Here is a 23,820-nt window from a genome sequence, read left to right as displayed (position 1 = left end):
ACCCGTCACAAGGTCTATAGTAATCTGATCCCACTTCCATCTGTGGACCATGATAGGCTGGAGTAAACTCGAAGGTACTTGGAATTCAACTTTTACATGTTGACAAACTAGACACTTAGAAACAAACTCAAAAATGTCTCTTTTCATCCCCGACCACCAGTACATTTTCTTCAAGTCATTGTACATTTTCACACTACCCGGGTAGATAGACAAACAACCACCATGTGCCTTTCGTAAAATCTTCTAAATAAGCTTATTATCCTTGGGTACACAAACTCTGTATCGGTACATCATACAACTGTCGATACCAATACTAAACTGTGATTCATTTCCCGTCTCACACTGAACCATTTTAGCTTGCAAGTCCCAATCACCTTTCTGAGCCTCACAAATCTCTTCAAGGAATGCACGTCTAGCTCTCATCTCGGCTAGAATCGAGTCATCACTAGTCACGGTCAACTGGGCATTCATAGCTTTCAAGGTGAATAATGATTTTCTACTCAGAGCGTCGGTGACTACATTCGCCTTCCCCGGTGGTAGTCATCGTAATCCTTTATCAACTCTAGCCACCTTCATTGTCGTAGATTCAACTCCTTCTGAGTCATTAAATACTTGCGACTTTTATGGTTGGTGAACACTTGACATCTCTAGCCATATAAATGGTGTCTCCAAATTTTTAATGTGAACACGATGGCTGCCAACTCTAAATCGTGGTAGTTTTTCTCGTGTGGTTTTAGCTATCTCGAGGCACAGGCTATCACCTTGCCTTCTTGCATGAGCACGCACCCTAACTCATTCAAGGATGCATTACTATACACCACAAACTCTTTTCCCGATTCTGGTTTCACTAGAACTGGGGCTTCGGTCAATAAGGTCTTTAGCTACTCAAAACTCTGTTGGCACTTCTCTGTCCATTCGAACTTGACATCCTTTTGTAACAACCTTGTCATTGGAGTAGCTATCATGGAGAATCTGTTCACAAATCTTCTGTAGTACCCAGCTAAACCCAAAAAGCTTCGAACCTCTGACACATTCCTCGGCGATTTCCACTCAACAATAGTTGAAATCTTACTCGGGTTGACTCTGATCCCGTCACCTGACACAATATGTCCTAATTTGCTCTTACTAAACTTGGTGTATAACTGCTTATCCATCAAGGTTTGTAGAACCATTCTCAAATTCTCTGCGTGCTCGCTCTCATCACGCGAATAAATCAATATGTCGTCAATAAAAACAACAACGAACTTATCCAAATATGGTCGGAAAATGCAGTTTATTAAGTCCATAAATACCATAGGAGCATTCGTTAAACCAAAAGGCATAACGAGGAACACATAATGGCCGCACCTCGTCCGAAAAGCAATTTTCGGTAGGTTTTATTCCTTAACCCTTAACTGGTAGTAACCAGACCTTAAGTTGATCTTAGGAAACATGGCGGCTCCCTTCAACTGATCAAACAAATCATTGATCCTCGGCAAGGAATACTCGTTCTTCATGGTCACCTTATTGAGCTATCGGTAGTCTATGCACAATCTCATCGACCCGTCTTTCTTTTTCACAAAAAGTACCGGAGCACCCCACGATGAATAGCTCGGTCTTACAAAACCTTTATCCGTTAACTCTTGTAATTGAGTCTTCAACTCCTTTAACTCTGTTGGAGCCATCCTATACGGAGCAATCGAGATAGGTGTCGTACCAAGGACTAACTCGATATCGAATCTGGTTGGAGGCAATCAGGGTAATTCCTCCAGAAATATATCCGGGTACTTGCATACCACAGGCCCTATCTCAATTTTCACTTCAGACTCTTTGATGTTCATCACAATTTCTAGTTACGACTCATACCCTTTCCTCAAATATTTCTCGGCAGTCAAAGACGAGATCAGTACTAATGAGCTATCCAGTTCACCTGATTCAATCCGAAAAATATCCCTATTCTCACATGTCATTTCAATAAACTTGCTACCACAATTCACTATCACATTATGTGTAACACCCCAAACCCGTGACTGTCACCGGATTTGAACACGTGGTGTTATCGGGCTTACTTCCCTTATTATTCTTTTTGAAACATTTGTTTTCTGTTCTAGGCAGGCTAGCTAACTGCGTCACTGTCGCCTTAAAAATCATATCTCGAGTTTCAAAACTCAGAAACTGATTCCGTAAATTTTCCCTGAATTTAGACTCATATATTCATCCATGGATTTATTTCTAGAATTTTTGGTCGGGCCAATTAGTACAGTTTATTAGTTAAAGTCACCCATGTTACAGGGGTCGACTACACTGACCTTCGCGCGTTACAACTTGAATATCTCTCTGTACAGGGCTCTAATACTGGTACCATTTGTTTCTAATGAAACTAGACTCAAAATGGAATCTTCACATATAAGGCATGACTTCTAATTATTTCTGGATAATTTATAGTAAATTTTCAAAGTTGAGACAGGGGATCCAGAAAGCGTTCTGGCCCTGTCTCACGAGAACTTTAATATCTCTCAGTATACTGCTCATATGGTCGTTTCGTTTCGTCCATATGAAAATAGATTCATCAAGGTTAAATTTCATAATTTATTCACTATTTAATTCTACTTCTACTAGTTTTAGTGATTTTTCAATCTCATATCACTGCTGCTGTCCGCAACAGTTACTGCAGAGACTATGCCAATTTCATGAATCTTTCCTTGACCTTACTAATCATCCATCATACATGACACAAATTATGGCCACCTTATCAAAATTAAAGTTTCTAAGACTCGTGGCTATAGGTTCTAGCATCCCACTCAACGACCACATAGGCCATTTTCACATGGCTTAAAGTTTACAACCCACAATTCAACAAAACATAATAGCCTATACATGCCAAATGTTCTCCTAGTTCAACTACGAAGACAATACCAAAAGATTTCCAGCCGGTGTGATGACTTCAACGACGGTTCCGAGCACGCAAACAATACGAGTCCAAGAGACCTAAAAGGGTGACAAGAAAACACCGAGTGAGTTTATAACTCAGAAGTCATAAGCATTCAACCACCATCCATTAATAAAGTTATCACAACATGAAACAATAAACGAGGCTAGGTACTCATCCATACCGAAACTATACCATAATTCCTCGGACCTTTCGGTTCAATCTCATACCAAGTCATACATCCACATTTCATATTCTACACAATAAGATATTTGAGGCATTTTCACACACTAACTCATTTTCACCACAATCACACAATTGCAATCATCACATAGATTTAAAGCTTACCAAGCTCAACCCCGAGCATGAACATATTGCCTATTCGTCATGAGCTCAAGGTACTTACCCGATCCGCTGTCCGGGATTAACTCGATAATGTCGCACACTCAGTGCCAATTGTAATGCAAGAGCATATAGTGAATCCGCACACTTAGTGCTATATACATTCAGCTCGCACACTTAGTGCTATATAATCAAACTCGCACACTTAGTGCTGTACAATTTTAAACCCGCACACTTAGTGCCAATCTTGTCACCGTGTCCATTTATAACCGCACACTTAGTGCCTAGACCAATACCTTATGCATTTTGCTGCCTTTATACATTCAACAATGGCATCATTCCATACACATACATTTCCATTTACACATCAACTCATTTAAACACATTTGCATATATATTATGATCATTTAAATCAACACCAAATATATGCTTAATGACTTACCTCGTGTTGGGTAAAATAGTTCCAAGTAGGCTACTCGATGACCTTCGTCTTTCCCTTGCTTGATTCTCCTTCTTTGACTCCTTGAGCTTGATCAATAAATCAACTAGTTTAACCATCTTGCTAAACATTCATAATTCAACTACACATGCATATGTATGCTTGTATATTCGCAACCATTCTTACTAATCACCCATTTGGTCGATTATACACATAACCGAATATGCACCAAAAACTTGATTCAACATCACCTACATACTCACCCTAATGGCGAATATACTTGCAATTTTACAAACATTCTCCAACAATTTATTCTTTAAACAAACACATTTATCATTTACTTCATAACCAAAACATCATGTGCAACATATATACACACATAGGTGCAAGGTCAATTTCAAGGTGTCCATAACCATCCAAAACACAAATTTTAACTATCATGCAAGAAGCATAAACCATGCTCATGAGCATACCATGGCCGAATACCTCACACACCATACCCCTTTTAAATTTTTGGTCATGGTTAAACAAAGGACTCAATGCCCTACTCAAGAATACTAAAAAGAAATTTCAAGAGTAGTCAATCCATCATTACATGCATCATTAGCAAGCTTCACATTTAGCATTTAATGGCCTCAACACAATATCAACCTTGGCCAAAGACCATTACCATGGCATAACAAGGATTTGAACCATGGCTAACATGAACATCAAGTTAGCAACTAAAACATGCATGAATCTCATGACACAACCTCATACATACCTTAATCTTGATGCAAGTATAGCCAAATCTCCTTCTAGATCTCTTCTAAACCAAGAAATGGAGCAAAAATCCTTCCTTTTTCCCTTAGTATTTTCGGCCAAAGAATTTAGAATGGATGAACAAAATTTTTTTTTTCCTTTCTTTTTCCTCTACTCACGGCAACAAGGGGGGCCATCCATGCTCATTTTTTTTTGTTCATTTCTTTAATGCTAGTCTTTATTTTATGACTTCCTACATACACCACTAGCAAAACATGTTGGAAACATGTTCCCTTGCCCATAACCTTGTCATGGCCGGCCACTCCGCCTTAGGAAGTGGATTATTTGACATGCAACTCCACCTTTTTGTTAACATGCACTAATAAGCCATTTAAAATTAGCCTATCATATTTCCCCATGTTTCACATTGATCCCTATTTAATAATTTCTCATACAATTGGTAAAATTAGAGAATGAAACTTCCACATATGCATGCACACACATAGTAAGCATAGAATATAACAATTAATTATTTTTATGACTCGGTTTAGTGGTCCCGAAACCACTTTCCGACTAGGGTCAATTTAGGGCTGTCACAACTCTCCCCCACTTAAGAAATTTTCGTCCCGAAAATCTTACCGGTAAATAGGCTCGGGTATCGCTCTTTCATAGAGTCCTCAAGTTCCCAAGTGGCTTCTTCCATCCCGTGTTTATGCCACAACACCTTCACTAATGGGATTTTCTTGTTTCGTAGCTCTTTTACTTCACGCATCAGAATGCGAACCGGCTCTTCTTCATAGCTCAAGTTAGGCTGAATCTCAATCTCAGATGGAGTGATTACGTGCGACGGGTCAGACCTATATCGTCGAAGCATCGAGACATGGAAAACGTTGTGAATCTTTTCGAGCTCAGGGGGCAAAATTAATCGATATGCGACTGGCCCAACTCGTTCGGATACTTCATATGGCCCGATGAACCTCGGACTCAACTTGCCCTTACGACCAAATCTAAGCACCTTCTTCCAAGGTGAAACTTTGAGAAAGACCTTGTCGCAACCCGATATTCAATGTCTTTTCTTTTCAAATCCAGATATCGACTTTTGGCGATCCAAGCGCTTTCAAACTTTCACGAATTACTCGAACTTTTGCTCGGCATCCTTAACCAAATCAACCTCAAGATTTTTCCTTCACTAAGTTCCGTCCGAATAATGGGATACGGCATTTACGACCGTATAAAGCCTCGTAAGGCGCCATCTTAATACTTGATTAAAAGCTATTGTTGTAGCGAATTCAACCAAAGGTAAATACTGTTCCCATGAACCACTAAACTCAAGGATGCAACATCTCAACATATCCTCGAGTATTTGAATTACCCGTTCGGATTGACCATCGGTTTGGGGGTGGCAAGGCTAAAATGCAGCTTGGTACCTAAAGCCTCTTGCAATTTCTTCCAAAATCGCGATGTAAATCTTGGGTCTCTATCCGACACGATAGAAATAGGTACCCCATGCAATCGAACAATTTGGGAGACGTATAATTCTGCCAATTTATCAAGCGAAAAATTCGTGCGGACAGGAATAAAATGAGCAGACTTGGTCAGTCTATCAACAATGACCCAGACCGAGTCTTTCTTATTCTGAGTCAATGGTAACCCAGACACAAAGTCCATTGTTACTCGATCCCGTTTCCATTCGGGTATCGTGATCGGCTGAAGTAATCCTGAAGGCACTTGATGCTCGGCTTTCACTTGTTGACATATTAAACATCTCGAAACAAAGTCAGAGATGTCTTATTTCATACCATGCCACCAAAACCGACGTTTCAAATCGTTGTACATCTTCGTACTCCCCGGGTGGATTGCCATTTGGCTACAATGGGCTTCGTTCAGAATTATCGAAATAAGTTCCGAATTCTTTGGAACACACAGACGACTTCTGAACCTCAAACAATCGTCATCATCGATTTCAAATTCCGAGTCCTTGTTCGGAACACACTCAGCTCGTTTTGCAACCAACTCATCGTCGACTTTCTGAGCTTCACGAATTTGACGTATCAATAATGGTTTGGCTTTCAATTCAGCTACTAACACATTGTCGTAGAATGCACAAGTGTACATTCATCGCTTCATAAAGCAAATAGTGATTTACGACTTAAGGCGTCCGCAACCACATTAGCCTTTCCCGGGTGATAGTCAATGACCAGCTCATAATCCTTTAACAGCTCGAGCCAACGTCTTTGTCGCGGATTTAAGTCTCTTTGAGTCATCAAGTATTTGAGACTTTTGTGATCCGAATACATATGGCACTTCTGACCAAATAAGTAATGTCGCCATATCTTTAAGGCGAATACGATGGCAGCCAATTCGAGATCATGGGTCGGATAATTTTTCTCATGTGGCTTTAATTGTCTCGACGCATAGGCCACAACTCGCCCTTCTTGCATCAATACGCAACCCAACCCAAGTAGGGATACGTCACTATAAATGACAAACTCTTTGCCCGATTCGGGTTGCACTAGAATTGGGGCTTCACCAAATAAGTTTTCAGTTGATTGAAACTTTTCGACATTTCTCCGTCCATTCGAACTTAACATCTTTTGGAGTAGTTTTGTCATTGGTGCAACTATCATCGAAAAACCTTTTACAAATCGTCGGTAATAACCGCAAGCCCCAAAAGCTCCTAACCGATAACATTCCGTGGAGGTTTCCAATCGACTATGGCGAAATTTTGTTTGGGTCCACCGACACCGATCACGGACACCACGTGCCCCAAAAGCTAACCTCTTTCAACCAAAATTCACATTTACTGAACTTTGCGTATAATTGCTTATCTCGTAAAATTTGCAACACTAGCCTCCGGTGCTCAGCATGTTCGGTTTCATCTCTCGAATAGACCAAAATGTCATCGATAAATACAACTACGAACCGATCCAAGTATGGCCTGAAAATTCTATTCATTAAATCCATAAATACCGCAGGGGCATTAGTAAGCCCAAACGGCATCACCAAGAATTCGTAGTGACCGTACCTCGTTCTTAAAGCGGTTTTGGGTATGTCCGATTCTCGGACCCTCAACTGATAGTACCCCGACCTCAAATCTATCTTTGAAAACACTGAGGCTCCCTTTAATTGATCAAACAAATCGTCAATTCGTGGCAATGGATATTTATTCTTTATCGTCACTTTATTGAGTTGACGATAGTCGATGCACAACCTCATGGTTCCGTCCTTCTTTTTCACAAACAATACAGGTGTGCCCCATGGAGAAAAACTCGATCGAGCGAAACCTCTATCCGTCAATTCTTGCAATTGAACCTTCAATTCCTTTAATTCCGTTAATGCCATACGATACGGGCTATTGAAATCGGCATAGTACCCGTACAACTTCGATGTCAATTCCACTTCTCGAACCGGTGGCAATCCGGTAACTCCTCGGAAAAACATCTGAATACTCACAAACCACGGTACCGATTCGAGTTTCCTTTCCGTCTCTTTACTTTCAAACACATACGCAAGGTATGTTTCACACCCCTTTTTCACATACCTCCGAGCGGTCATAGAAGATATTATCGCTGGCACCCCTTTTAAATCAGTAGACTTGACTCGGACTACCTCATTATTTGCACTCCTCAAATCAATGGTTTTCCTTTTGCAGTCCACCACTGCATCATGTACGGTCAGCCAATCCATACCAAGAATAACATCGAATTCATCAAATGGTAGAAGCATCGATCGGTAGGAAAAGGATTCTCGAATTATTAGGGGCCATCTCTTGCACACTTTATCAACGAGTACGTATTGACCCAAAGGGTTTGACACTCGAATTACGAACTCAGTAGACTCAACAGGTAGAGTCTTATTGGATGCTAAGGTTTCACATACATATGAATGAGTAGAGCCGGGTCAATCAATGCAATCACACTAGTATCAAAGAGAGTAAAAGTACCAAAGATAACGTTAGGGAGGATGCCTCCTCTCGTGCGCGGATGGCATATGCTCTAGCAGAGCACGGGTCTTGGATCGAACAACCGTATTAGAGGCTCCTCTCGATTACCACCCCTACCTCCGAAATTCTCGGGGCCTACCTCCACCGTCGTTCCACTAGGTCTTGCACCTTGCGTCTTATTCCTCTCATCTAGCTCCGTGCAATCTCTAATGAAGTGGTCCTTCGAACCGCATCCATAACAGCCCTATTAACAGACTTACCCCAACATTCACCTAGGTGTCGTCTTCCACATTGGGGCATTCAGGTCTCTCTTGACGATTATTGCCCACACTAGCTATCAAGTAGCTCGGAGTCCGTCAATGGTCGGGCTCTAATGGAAATTCCCGATCGTCCTCGACTTCATCGGTGTCCTCCACGAACCTCTTTACAGCCGAGAACGGAGCTTTACTCGTCGATCTTTTACGGTAATCTCTTGATTCAAATTCAGCCTTCTTCTTCTCCTTCCCAAGTTCTTCCGCCTTGCGTGCTCGTTCGACTAGTGTCACGAACTCCTTTATCTCCAAAATTCCCACTAGTAACTTTAACTCTTCATTCAATCCTTCTTCAAATCTTTTGCACATCGCAACCTCATCAGCCACACACTCCGAGCATACCGACTAAGTCTTACGAACTCTTGTTCAGATTCGAGATCTGATCATCCGCCTTGCTTGAGTTCCAAGAATTCCTTACGCTTCGATCGATGAACTGTTGACTAATGTATTTCTTTCAAATTGGATTGAAAGAAATCCCATGTAACTCGTTCATTTGGGACTATGGAAATTAAAGTCCTCCACCAATAGTAAGTCGAGTCTCGCAACAAGGATATAGCACACTTAAGACATTCATCGGTGTGCATGACAGTTCATCTAACACTCTAATGGTGTTATCGAGCGAACTCACCTTTTCGGCATCATCGATTACTATGGCCTTGAACTCCTCGGCCCCACGCTTCCCAATCAAGTCCACAGGTGGTTTACTCACCTCACAGATTAGTAACTGGAGGCATTATGGGCTCTTGGGGTGGGGTATTTGAATTCGGGAATGGTTGGACAGCCGGATTGGTTCGGGCATATTGCGCGACCCACTCATTCATCATGGTGAAGAAGGCTTGTTTCGCCTTCATTTTGATTATTCGCGGATGATCGAGGCTCAACAGCGGTGTCCCTTGCGCGGAGCAGCCGCTACACTTTCAACGTCATCCGCCAAGGGTCTCTACCCGGGTTCCATTTGCTACCCAAGACAAAAATTTCAACCGTCAAGTCATCACATTATTAAGCACTAACAATTTGGCATGTATAGCTAAACTCACACGCTATGGTAGTCCTAGAACCGACTAAACCATAGCTCGATACCAATTAAATGTAACACCCCAAACCCGTGGATCACACCGGATTTGAACACGTGGTGTTATCGGGCTTACTTCCCTTATTACTCTTTTTGAAACATTTGTTTTCTGCTCCAAGCAAGCTAGCTAATCTGCGTCATTGTCGCTTTAAAAATCATATCTCGAGTTTCAAAACTCGAAACTGATTCTGTAAATTTTCCTGAATTTAGACTCATATATCCATCCATGGATTTATTTCTATAATTTTGGTCGGGCCAATTAGTACAGTTTATTAGTTAAAGTCACCCATGTTACAGGGGTCGACTACACTGACCTTCGTATGCTTACAACTTGAATATCTCTCTGTACAGGGCTCTAATACTGGTTCCGTTTGTTTCTAATGAAACTAAACTAAAAATGGAATCTTCAAATATAAGGAATGACTTCTAATTATTTCTGGATAATTTATAGTAAATTTTCAAAGTCGAGACAGGGGATCCAGAAAGCGTTTTGGCCCTGTCTCACGAGAACTTTAATATCTCTCAGTATACTGCTCATATGGTCGTTTCGTTTTGTCCATATGAAAATAGATTCATCAAGGTTAAATTTCATAATTTATTCACTATTTAATTCTACTTCTACTATTTTTAGTGATTTTTCAATCTCATATCACTGCTGCTGTCCGCAATAGCCATTCTGCAGAGACTATGCCAATTTCATGAATCTTTCCTTGACCTTACTAATCATCCATCATACATGACACAAATTATGGCCACCTTATCAAAATTAAAGTTTCTAAGACTCGTGGCTATAGGTTCTAGCATCCCACTCAACGACCACATAGGCCATTTTCACATGGCTTAAAGTTTACAACCCACAATTCAACAAAACATAATAGCCTATACATGCCAAATGTTCTCCTAGTTCAACTACGAAGACAATACCAAAAGATTTCCAGCCGGTGTGATGACTTCAACGACGGTTCCGAAACACGCAAACAATACGAGTCCAAGAGACCTAAAAGGGTGACAAGAAAACACCGAGTGAGTTTATAACTCAAGAAGTCATAAGCATTCAACCACCATCCATTAATAAAGTTATCACAACATGAAACAATAAACGACGCTAGGTACTCATCCATACCGAAACTATACCATAATTCCTCGGACCTTTCGATTCAATCTCATACCAAGTCATACATCCGCATTTCATATTCTACACAGTAAGATATTTGAGGCATTTTCACACACTAACTCATTTTCACCACAATCACACAATTGCAATCATCACATAGAGTTAAAGCTTACCAAGCTCAACCCCGAGCATGAACATATTCCCTATTCGTCATGAGCTCAAGGTACTTACCCGATCCGCTGTCCGGGATTAACTCGATAATGTCGCACACTCAGTGCCAATTGTAATGCAAGAGCATATAGTGAATCCGCACACTTAGTGCTATATACATTCAGCTCGCACACTTAGTGCTATATAATCAAACTCGCACACTTAGTGCTGTACAATTTTAAACCCGCACACTTAGTGCCAATCTTGTCACCGTGTCCATTTATACCCGCACACTTAGTGCCGAGACCAATACCTTATGCATTTTGCTGCCTTTATACATTCAACAATGGCATCATTCCATACACATACATTTCCATTTACACATCAACTCATTTAAACACATTTGCATATATATTATGATCATTTAAATCAACACCAAATATATGCTTAATGACTTACCTCGTGTTGGGTAAAATAGTTCCAAGTAGGCTACTCGATGACCTTCGTCTTTCCCTTGCTTGATTCTCTTTCTTTGACTCCTTGAGCTTGATCAATAAATCAACTAGTTTAACCATCTTGCTAAACATTCATAATTCAACTACACATGCATATGTATGCTTGTATATTCGGCAACCATTCTTACTAATCACCCATTTGGTTGATTATACACATAACCGAATATGCACCAAAAACTTGATTCAACATCACCTACATACTCACCCTAATGGCCGAATATACTTGCAATTTTTACAAACATTCTCCAACAATTTATTCTTTAAACAAACATATTTATCATTTACTTCATAACCAAAACATCATGTGCAACATATATACACACATAGGTGCAAGGCCGAATTTCAAGGTGTCCATAACCATCCAAAACACAAATTTTAACTATCATGCAAGAAGCATAAACCATGCTCATGAGCATACCATGGCCGAATACCTCACACACCATACCCCTTTTAAATTTTTGGTCATGGTTAAACAAAGGACTCAATGCCCTACTCAAGAATACTAAAAAGAAATTTCAAGAGTAGTCAATCCATCATTACATGCATCATTAGCAAGCTTCACATTTAGCATGCAATGGCCTCAACACAATATCAACCTTGGCCAAAGACCATTTCCATGGCATAACAAGGATTTGAACCATGGCTAACATGAACATCAAGTTAGCAACTAAAACATGCATGAATCTCATGACACAACCTCATACATACCTTAATCTTGATGCAAGTATAGCCAAATCTCCTTCTAGATCTCTTCTAAACCAAGAAATGGAGCAAAAATCCTTCCTTTTTCCCTTAGTATTTTCGGCCAAAGAATTTAGAATGGATGAACAAATTTTTTTTTTCGCTTTTTTCCTCTACTCACGGCAACAAGGGGGCATCCATGCTCATTTTTTTGTTCATTTCTTTAATGCTAGTCTTTATTTTATGACTTCCTACATACACCACTAGCAAAACATGTTGGAAACATGTTCCTTGCCCATAACCTTGTCATGGCCGCCACTCCTCCTTAGGAAGTGGATTATTTGACATGCAACTCCACCTTTTTGTTAACATGCACTAATAAGCCATTTAAAATTAGCCTATCATATTTCCCCATGTTTCACATTGATCCCTATTTAATAATTTCTCATACAATTGGTAAAATTAGAGAATGAAACTTCCACATATGCATGCACACACATAGTAAGCATAGAATACAACAATTAGTTATTTTTATGACTCGGTTTAGTGGTCCCGAAACCACTTTCCGACTAGGGTCAATTTAGGGCTGTCACATTATGAGCAGTCAACCAATCCATGCCAAGAATTAGATCAAATTCATCAAACTGTAGTAGCATGAGGTTAGCCAAAAAACAATGACCTCTAATCATTAAAGGAAAATCTCTACATACTTTATCAACTATCACATGCCTACCTAACGGGTTTGACACTTTTATCACAAATTCGGCAGGCTCAACAGACATATTCATACTGGGTACTAATTTCATGCATACTTAAGAATAGGTAGACCCCAGATCAATTAAAGCAACACTAGAAATATCATGAAGAGAAAAAGTACCCGTAATCACATCTGGTGAAGATGCCTCTTTATGAGTGCGAATGGCATAAGTTCTTGCAGGCACTCAGCCCTCGGACCTCACAGCTAAATCTTTAGGAGCACCTCTATTGCTAGCCCCACTGCCCGAATTCTTTTGTGGTCTACCCCTTGAAGGAGCGTTACTCGCCCTCACCTCTTGCTTTTTCTCTTTCTCATGTAATTTAGCGCAGTCTCGGATGAAGTGGTCTAATGACCCATATTTGAAACAACCTCTTTCATTCCCTTAGCACTCACTGAAATGACGCCTACTACACTGCGAACACTCCAGCCTATTTGGCTGAGCACTACCAACACCTGAGATGGAAGTGGTTTGAGCTTTAGACGCCATGTACTGCTTGTTCTTGTTTTTACTCGAGAATCCCCCTAAAGCATTCGATCGGGTAGTGGATTCCTTCGATCTCTTAGATAAGGACTGATGTGACTTCTCAATCTGTCTCTTCTTCGAATCACACAACTCAATAGCCGCCTTTCTCTTCTCTTTAACCAACTCTTCTGCTCTGTAAGCTCTCTCAACCAGTACTACAAATTCCCTTAGCTTTAGGATGCTGACAAATACACGGATATCTTCATTCAGGCCATCCTCGAACCTCTTACACATTATGGCCTCGGTAGATACGCACTCTCAGGCGTACTTGCTGAGTCTTACAAACACACATTCATATTCTGTCACTGTCATACGGCCTTGCTTCAGCTCTAAAAATTCCTTCCTCTTCTAGTCTATAAATCCCTGGCTAATGTACTTCTTCCTGAACTCTTCCTGGAAGAATTCCCAAGTTATCCTCTCTCTAGGTACAACGGACACGAGAGTATTCCACCATTGGTAGGCCAAGTCTTGTAGGAGTGACACTATGCACTTCACGCACTCCTCAGGTGTGCACGTTAGTTCATCAAATACCCTAATGGTATTTTCCAACCAAAACTTTGCTCTTTTTGGGTCATCGTCAATATTAGCTCGAAATTCCTCGACTCCTTACTTTTGTATTTTATCTACTGGTGGTTTTTCCCTCCTAACTATATCCACTCTTTGCTGTGCTCCAAGGGCATACTGAGGAATCGAAGGAGGTGGGGGAGGTGGAATGTTCGGATTCGCACGAATAAACTCCGTGTACCAAGCATCCATCATGTGGAGGTAAACTTCTTTAGCCTCTCCACCCTGACTCAGTGTCACAGGCCCACTATCTACCTGCGCGATCCCTTCAGCGGGAGCAGGTGTATTACTCTCCACATCATCCGCAATAGCTATGTCAAGATCCATTTACTATATAAATAAAAACACAATTTATCTCGTCAGAAGTCATCACACTATCAATATACAATTATGGCATGTATAGCTAGACACGTACTCACACTAAGTTAGTCCTAAAACTGACTAAACCATAGCTCTGATACCACTAAATGTAACACCCCATACCCGAGCCCTATGCCAGGACGGGATACGAGACGTTACTATACTTAATCACATGCATACTATCATTTCGATGTCATTAAGACTCGGTCAAATTAAAAACTTTTTTGAACTTTGTCTAAACTCCTTAATATGGGCTTACGAGGCCCTAAACATCCGTCGGAAACCATTCAGGACCAACCCGGGTCCTTTAACTAACTTTAGAAAAATAAATCTTGAAACAGGAAACACGCCCGTGTAAAAGGGGAACACGCCCGTGTGGTCATTATAACACGGCCATGCTAATGGCCCGTGTGACACACAAGGCCTGAGCATCTAGGGACACGCCTGTGTCCCATGCCCGTGTGAATTAAATTCTAAATTCGAACCTACAAGGGTTTTCACACGGCCTGACACACGCCCGTGTCTATAACCCGTGTCCTTCACACGGCCATGACACGTCCGTGTCATGTGCGCCTAATGGGCCTACAAGCCCAATTGGATAAGTTGTAGGATGGCTACTTCGGGTCGCGATGGGTCAAAAGGGGTCATGTGGGCCTAATGGGCCTACAAGCCCAATTGGATAAGTTGTTTGATTGTGTAGTAAATTTGGGCTAGGCTAGGTGAATCTAATATTTGTGGCTAGATTTGGGCTAAAAGGGCCACACGAGCGTGTGGGCCCATTTGGGCCGAGAATGGGCTTTAGAGCCATTAGTATTATTATCCATGTTTAAAATACTTTGGTTTACAAAATTACCAAAATACCCTGCTTTGTAAAATTACTAAAATACCCTTGGTTTATAAAATTACCGCAATACCCTCAATTTGTAAAACTACCAAAATACCCCTGTATGGTAAAATGACGAATATGCCCTTATGTTCCGTATGACTTGATGTGCTTAGGATTTACATATATTGATATTGGAATAGTTAAGTTTGAGTGACAGTGGTGGTTATCGTAGGTGATTGATTATGGAAACGTTTCAACTTCAACCCGTAATAGGTGTGTACTAACCCTCGTAATAGCTTAGATTAATATTTGCTAAAAAGCCTAAGCTTCATATTTTAGTGATTTGGGAATTAATATTTAGATCTATTTTCTCGCATGTTTAAGTTGGATTCACAACGGATATGGGGTAGGAAGGTATTTGGAACGTTCTTCAACGAGTAGATCTCTTGGTAAGTATTGAACCTTCTTTCCATTTGTATCTTGTGGTTTAAGAAAAGTTGAAAACCCTCTCACGACTAAGGCTAAAAGGGTTTTGGTGTTATTTGGTTTGTTGGTGCTAGTGAGGATTAAAGGCTACCGATCGAGGAGTGTGTGAAAAGCTTGGATCATCGGAGTGACTAAATCTAGTCATCAACTTCGCAAAGGTATGAACCCGAGGGCCATTGTGGATGGTGGCGAATGTGTAAGTGATGATAATAGGTAGTTTTCGATTTGGTTTAATATTAACGTGGTCTAATCTATAAGTGGTTGATTATAGGAGAAATCGCATAGGAGATCTCGTCAAGGAATATCGCAAATCGTGTGTAACGAACCCTTTTCATAGCTTAAAGTGATAAATGCGAAAAGATTTAAATGCCAAATTTCGGCATTTCGAGGACTTGTGAGCAAGCGAACGCTCACTAGTTAGTTAGAATCGATGAGATGATGATCGGGAACAATGGAAACGGTAAAGACGTGTTTTTGGCATTCACGGTAAGTTGGGCCTCGAGGGGCTGAAATAGGGCCCAATAGGCTTTCGAGCCCATTTGGGTAAAATTGGTAGAAAACGAAAATCTGTTAAATTGCCTGTTAAGACTATTAATACTATTATGGATATAGGCTAAATGGCCCTAGATGACAAAATCGGCTAAGTAGGGCCCATTAGGGGTTTTAGGCCCAATAACTCGGTTTCGTTAAAAGTGGGCTAGAAACGCGGTTTAAACAAATGAATAGTTAGTAACTGATGATGAACATGGAAAAATCCCTAATTTTTGGTAAAATTACGATATTACCCTTATAATATTAAAATGACCATTTTGCCCCTAGGTAAAAATGACCATTATACCCCTAGGGTTTATACATGAATTTAATGCATGGGATTTTGATAAACATGGTATGTATGATATGCACATGACATGTATGATATGCACATGATATGTATGATATGCACATGACATGTATGATATGCACATGAGATGTTCATAAATGCATTGGGTTGGGTTTTTTATATGAATGGAGGAAGTGAAAAAGGGCTTATGCCCCAGTTATTCAAGGGCTTATGCCCCAGTTATTAAAGGGCTTATGCCCCAGTTATCAAAAGGGCTTATGCCCCAGTTATCAAAGGGCTTATGCCCCAGTTATAAAAAGGGCTTTTGCCCCAGTTATTAAAAGAGGCTAGGCCTCCAGTTATATGATAAAGCAGCTAAGCTGCCAGTGGATAGTTATGGCGGGGTGGGTCGAGTTAATCCCCACATGGTGTGTTGGTTGGTACGGGTGAAGAGTAGCGGATGGTGGGTTGAGTAGTCTCCCCAAATGGGTTGCATTCTTTCATTTGACATTACATGTGATATCGAAATGGGCCTACGGGCCATACTGCTTTCTGATAAAAGGCTTCACCCAAGAATATGAAATTTTGAAAAGGCTTGCCCGTGTTATGAGATATGAAATATGAAAAGGGCTATGGCCCAATACATGTTTTGAGATTGGATTTGGGCTTAGACCCAACAGGCTGCTATTGTTTTGGGCTCTGAAACGGGCTTGTTGCACACTGAGTTTCCAAACTCACCCCCTTTCCTTAACATTGCAGGTGAGCCTTGATGTGGGGACTTGGGCCGGAGGGGATTTAGAGTGGCCACGGTGATTGTCTTTGGACTTTTAAATAAGTGTTGGTTTTCATTTAATTTCCTTTAATTATTATTTATTTTGGGTTGTAATAAGGCCAATTTTAACTTTCCTTTTATTTCTTTTCGGAATTACTTTAATTTTAATAACTTTAAACCTGGTTGATAATTATTCAAATGGGCTAGACTTAGGACGTGTTTTCAAAATGATACTTGTTTTCAAAATATCTCAACACCACAATTAATCGATTTATCAAAGACGTCTACTTAAACAAATTTAAACTCGATATGACAAAGTGTGGCTATGATTGTGGGCATGTCTAGGATTGGATCCAATTAAAGAGCTTGGTACTTAAGCAGCCTTCATGGCTCACCTCCTCTATCTTGGATACCTACCTGGTGCCCAGCTTCCATACACTTTGTTAACTCAACAAAATATATGGTTTTAAAACACTAAAAACGGAACGTGGGTTTTCAAATCCAATGTGGCACGTCAAATTCGGCCATAACGTCTGGGCCGGGTTTGGGGTGTTACATTTAGTAGTATCAGAGCTAAGTTGCAACAACTCGGCTGTGGATCGGGTCCGAAAATTTTTCAAAAATTTAGGCCTAAGAAGGGTTTTTTGGAAATGGTTTTAGAAAAGTTCATTTTAAAGATGTTTTATGAGTATATATGTTAAAATGGTCCAAGTTTTTTGTTTTAAATCAAGAGTTTCAAAATAAAGGGTGTTTTCAAATCAAAGTTTTTAAATTGCTATTTTCAGTGATCAAAAATATGGTTTTTGAGTTTTAAATGGATTGAGAAAGAAGTGGCGCACTGAATCCCCGGCACAAAGTCTGTAAGTATTTCTTTTCCTCATATTACACTGTATTAAGCTATTACTATAGATAGAACTGAGACCATATCATGACATTATGACTAGGGCAACCCTAAAAACTCTAGAATACCGAGACTGTAGCTAGGCTATGATTCTGTGAAAATAGAAACTTTAAAATACTATCTCTGCATAAGACATATGAATAAATAGTAAAATTTTTTAGATCTTTGTAGTTAATTGATATGTGTACTGGTAATGTAGAGTATTGATATGGATTCTGAGGGTAAGCAAAGTCTACCAACTTCGGGTTGCGGTAACTCAGAGCTTGGTACTGAGGCACTAGCCGAGTTAGTAAGGCAAGTGGTAGAGGAAGTATTGGATACCAAACTTAAGGAAATTAGGGAAACGCTTCAAGTAGGGTGCATGGAGTGTAAGAAAAAGGAAGGATTCTAGTTCTTAGAAAACCAAGCCTCGTTCTGTGAAACATGTTAAGGCACGACCAAACTATCCAATCTGCAAAGACTGCAACGGACGTCATCCGGGTGAATGCCATAGGAAGACAGGAGCATGTCTTAGATGTGGGTCCAAGGAGCATCGAGCTCAGGATCGCCAAGTTTATTTTATTTAAATATGTGTTACGAATTGTATGTGTGCTTGATAAATGTTTCTTTACTTTGGTAATTAGATGTTCTGGGTCGTATTAAGAATTATTTTTAATTAGAGTGCGTAGCGGAAGCATAGAGGTTTGACTTGAGTAATACGGTTAGTTGATAGTTGGAAATTTCGAGGACGAAATTTCTTTAAGGAAGTATAATTGTAACACCCAATTTGGGCCTAGAAGTATTGGGCCTTGAGTGTGGGTCCAGAAAGAGGTTTTATATAGGTATTTAATTGTGCAATGAAATGAAACAATTAAATGTTTGCTATTAGTGGTTAATGGCTTTGAGAAGTGTTGGAGAAATCTTAGGTTCAAACTTGGGCTTTAGCAAAATTTTGGTATTAAGTGAAAAAAACCGGATGCTTGGATGAGGGTTTTAAATTATTGTGTTAAATAAATGACACAAGGAAGCTTGTAGTCTAGTGGTTGTGGTGTCATTAAGGTTGTATGGGAGCACTGGTTCAAGCCTTGGCTCTTGCAATTTATTTTGTTTTTTTTAAAGGAACCTGGACTTTGGCCTTTAGACCTTATAATTAATTGGGGATAAAATATGACACAAAAAGCCTTGTGGCTTAGTGGCAAGTAGCGTGTGGAGCATTTAAGGGGAGGCATAGGTTCGAATCCCATGGCAAGCAAGGAGCATTTATTTTGCTAACAGGGGGCGGCAAGAGTTGGTGTTGAATTTAAACTCTAATGTTGAAGGGATCCCACATCGAGAAGCTAACATAAGAGTGGTTGTGAAGCTGGCTTTAAATAGAGGGAACCATGAAGAGAGTAAATGTACCTTTCTTGGCTGATCCCTTTCGCTGTATGGCGTGCTCGTTTGGGTTGGGCGTCGGCTAAGAGTGCTCGGAGTGTGGATTAACTCCAGTCTCCTATCAGGTGTGTATTTCTTACTACTCTAGCTGTAGGATGGCTACTTCGGGCCGCGATGGGTCGAAAGGGGTCATGTGGGCCTAATGGGCCTACAAGCCCAATTGGATAAGTTGTTTGATTGTGTAGTAAATTTGGGCTAGGCTAGGTGAATCTAATATTTGTGGCTAGATTTGGGCTAAAAGGGCCACACGAGCGTGTGGGCCCATTTGGGCCGAGAATGGGCTTTAGAGCCATTAGTATTGTTATCCATGTTTAAAATACTTTGGTTTACAAAATTACCAAAATACCTTACTTTGTAAAATTACTAAAATACCCTTGGTTTATAAAATTACCGCAATACCCTCAATTTGTAAAACTACCAAAATACCCCTGTATGGTAAAATGACGAATATGCCCTTATGTTCCGTATGACTGATGTGCTTAGGATTTACATATATTGATATTGGAATAGTTAAGTTTGAGTGACAGGTGGTGGTTATCGTAGGTGATTGATTATGGAAACGTTTCAACTTCAACCCGTAACAGGTGTGTACTAACCCTCGTAATAGCTTAGATTAATATTTCTTTGAAAAGCCAAAGCTTCATATTTTAGTGATTTGGGAATTAATATTTAGATCTATTTTCTACGCATGTTTAAGTTGGATTCACAACGGATATGGGGTAGGAAGGTATTTGGAACGTTCTTCAACGAGTAGATCTCTTGGTAAGTATTCGAACCTTCTTTCCATTTGTATCTTGTGGTTTAAGAAAAGTTGAAAACCCCTCTGTCGACTAAGGCTAAAAGGGTTTTTGGTGTTATTTGGTTTGTTGGTGCTAGTGAGGATTAAAGGCTACCGATCGAGGAGTGTGTGAAAAGCTTGGATCATCGGAGTGACTAAATCTAGTCATCAACTTCGGCAAAGGTATGAACCCAAGGGCCATTGTGGATGGTGGCCGAATGTGTAAGTGATGATAATAGGTAGTTTTCGATTTGGTTTAATATTAACATGGTCTAATCTATAAGTGGTTGATTATAGGAGAAATCGCATAGGAGATCTCGTCAAGGAATATCGCAAATCGTGTGTAACGAACCCTTTTCATAGCTTAAAGTGATAAATGTTTGAAAAGACGAAATGCCGAAATTCTGGCATTTCGAGGACTTGTGAGCAAGCGAACGCTCACTAGTTAGTTAGAATCGATAAGATGATGATCGGGAACAATGGAAACGGTAAGGACGTGTTTTTGGCATTCACGGTAAGTTGGGTCTCGAGGGGCTGAAATAGGGCCCAATAGGCTTTCGAGCCTATTTGGGTAAAATTGGTAGAAAACGAAAATCTGTTAAATTACCTGTTAAGACTATTAATACTATTATGGATATAGGCTAAATGGGCCTAGATGACAAAATCGGCTAAGTAGGGCCCATTAGGGGTTTTAGGCCCAATAACTCGGTTTCGTTAAAAGTGGGCTAGAAACGCGGTTTAAACAAATGAATAGTTAGTAACTGATGATGAACATGGAAAAATCCCTAATTTTTGGTAAAATTACGATATTACCCTTATAATATTAAAATGACCATTTTGCCCCTAGGTAAAAATGACCATTATACCCCTAAGGTTTATACATGAATTTAATGCATGGGATTTTGATAAACATGGTATGTATGATATGCACATGACATGTATGATATGCACATGATATGTATGATATGCACATGACATGTATGATATGCACATGAGATGTTCATAAATGCATTGGGTTGGGTTTTTATATGAATGGAGGAAGTGAAAAGGGCTTATGCCCCAGCTTATTAAAGGGCTTATGCCCTGATTATCAAAAGGGCTTATGCCCCGCTTATCAAAGGGCTTATGCCCCGCTTATAAAAAGGGCTTTTGCCCTGTTATTAAAAGAGGCTAGGCCTCCAAGTTATATGATAAAGCAACTAAGCCGCCAAAGGAGAGTTATGGCGGGTGGGTCGAGTTAATCCCACATGGTGTGTTGGTTGGTACAGGTGGAGAGTAGCGGATGGTGGGTTGAGTAGTCTCCCCAAATGGGTTGCATTCTTTCATTTGACATTACATGTGATATCGAAATGGGCCTACGGGCCATACTGCTTCTGATAAAGGCTTCACCCGAAGAATATGAAATTTTGAAAAGGCTTCGCCCAGTGTTATGAGATATGAAATATGAAAAGGGCTATGGCCCAAGACATGTTTTGAGATTGGATTTGGGCTTAGACCCAACAGTCGCTATTGTTTTGGGCTCGAAAGGGCTTGTTGCACATCGAGTTTCCAAACTCACCCCTTTCCTTAACCTTGCAGTGAGCCTTGATGTGGGGACTTGGGCCGAGGGATTTAGAGTGGCCACGGTGATTGTCTTTGGACTTTTAAATAAGTGTTGGTTTTCATTTAATTTCCTTTAATTATTATTTATTTTTGGGTTGTAATAAGGCCAATTTTAACTTTCCTTTTATTTCTTTTCTGAATTACTTTAATTTTAATAACTTTAAACCTGGTTGATAATTATTCAAATGGGCTAGACTTAGGACGTGTTTTCAAAATGATACTTGTTTTCAAAATATCTCAACACCACGATTAATCGATTTATCAAAGACGTCCACTTAAACAAATTTAAACTCGATATGACAAAGTGTGGCTATGGTTGTGGGCATGTCTAGGATTGGATCCAATTAAAGAGCTTGGTACTTAAGCAGCCTTCATGGCTCACCTCCTCTATCTCGGATACCTACCTGGTGCCCAGCTTCCATACACTTTGTTAACTCAACAAAATATATGGTTTTAAAACACTAAAAACGGAACGTGGGTTTTCAACTCCAATGTGGCACGTTAAATTCGGCCATAACATCTGGGCCGGGTTTGGGGTGTTACATTCACTAAGCCTCAAACATAGGGTATAATATCGATGCCATGTCTCGGACATGGTTTTACACTAACTATCAAAATCAAGGCCGACGCCATGTCCTAGACATGGTCTTACACTAGCTCTCACATATCCGTGCCAATGCCATGTCCCAGACATGGTCTTACACTAACACCTCTAAACGTGCCAATGCCATGTCCCGGACATGGTCTTACAGTGACACCTCTCGTAGCCGATGCATGTCCCAGACATGTCTTACACTGGCTTACATCTTGAGGCCAATGCATGTCCCAGACATGTCTTACTCTAGCTCTCGTCTCAATGCCGATGCCATGTCTCAAACATGGTCTTACACTAGCTCTTATAACGTGGCCGATGCATGTCCCAGACATGTCTTACACTAGCACACAAATAACCCGAATGTCATGGCATGAATATCCGATTTATTTCCTAAGGTCTAAACGAGAATTCTACTATCTCAATATTCAACATACATAATCATTTACACAAACAAGCAATTTATGCTATATCAATTCAAACGCATATAATAACAACGTAGTTGTATTATTTACATACAACTTACCTCGAATTACAAAATGTAGAAGACTAGTTCGGCTTAGTCCACATGCTTTGCTTTCCTCCCCCCCCCCCCAATTTAGGCCCTGATTTTGTAATTCTTGATCTTTAATGATGAAAATTCACACATTTAATCATTTTATTTATCTAGGTTCTCAAAAATTTAGAAATCGAGCAAAATGACCATTTTGCCCTTAGACTTTCATAAAATGACCATTTTACCCTTAGGTCCAAAAATCAATTTTTATCGAACTTTTTCATATCTTAAGCCTAACCAAACCCTTTTTACTCGTATAACAACTTGAAATTTCCATTATTTCTCACATTTATCATCTAATTTTCAACTTATGCAAAATGTTCTTAGTTAGGGTTTCTATGAAAACTACTTCACAAAAGTTGTTTATTACACCACCATAACTCATTTTCGTCCATAAAATTTTAGAAAAAAACATGAACACACTCATTGTAAAACCCTAGACTTTCAACCTTTTTGCAAAATAGTCCCCTTATTTAGAAGATCATGCTACAATGGTTCCAAAAATACAAAAATTATCAAGAAAAGTCATCAAAACCACTTACTTGTAGGGAGATTAAGTGACTGATATTTTCAAGCTTTCAAACCCCTATTCTTGTTGAAATTTTCGGTGGAAGAAGGAAAGGTAAAAATAGATGAGAACATTTTTCTTTTATT

General features: G+C 40.0%; 1 long non-coding RNA gene across 1 annotated transcript; it reads left to right on the top strand.

The window, feature by feature from the left end:
- The first annotated feature begins 19,601 nt into the window (after positions 1 to 19,601).
- Positions 19,602 to 20,646, top strand: LOC128293718 (uncharacterized). Its single transcript, XR_008283895.1, has 4 exons — positions 19,602 to 19,703; positions 20,182 to 20,222; positions 20,336 to 20,400; positions 20,515 to 20,646. It is a non-coding gene; the product is annotated as an uncharacterized LOC128293718 (long non-coding RNA).
- The last annotated feature ends 3,174 nt before the right edge of the window (positions 20,647 to 23,820 follow it).

Source organism: Gossypium arboreum, chromosome 6 (genome assembly GCF_025698485.1).
Source record: "Gossypium arboreum isolate Shixiya-1 chromosome 6, ASM2569848v2, whole genome shotgun sequence".
In the NCBI taxonomy this organism is placed as follows: Eukaryota; Viridiplantae; Streptophyta; class Magnoliopsida; order Malvales; family Malvaceae; genus Gossypium; species Gossypium arboreum.
The sequence above is the reverse complement of the archived record's forward strand: the minus strand, read 5'-3'. Positions and strand labels throughout refer to the sequence as shown.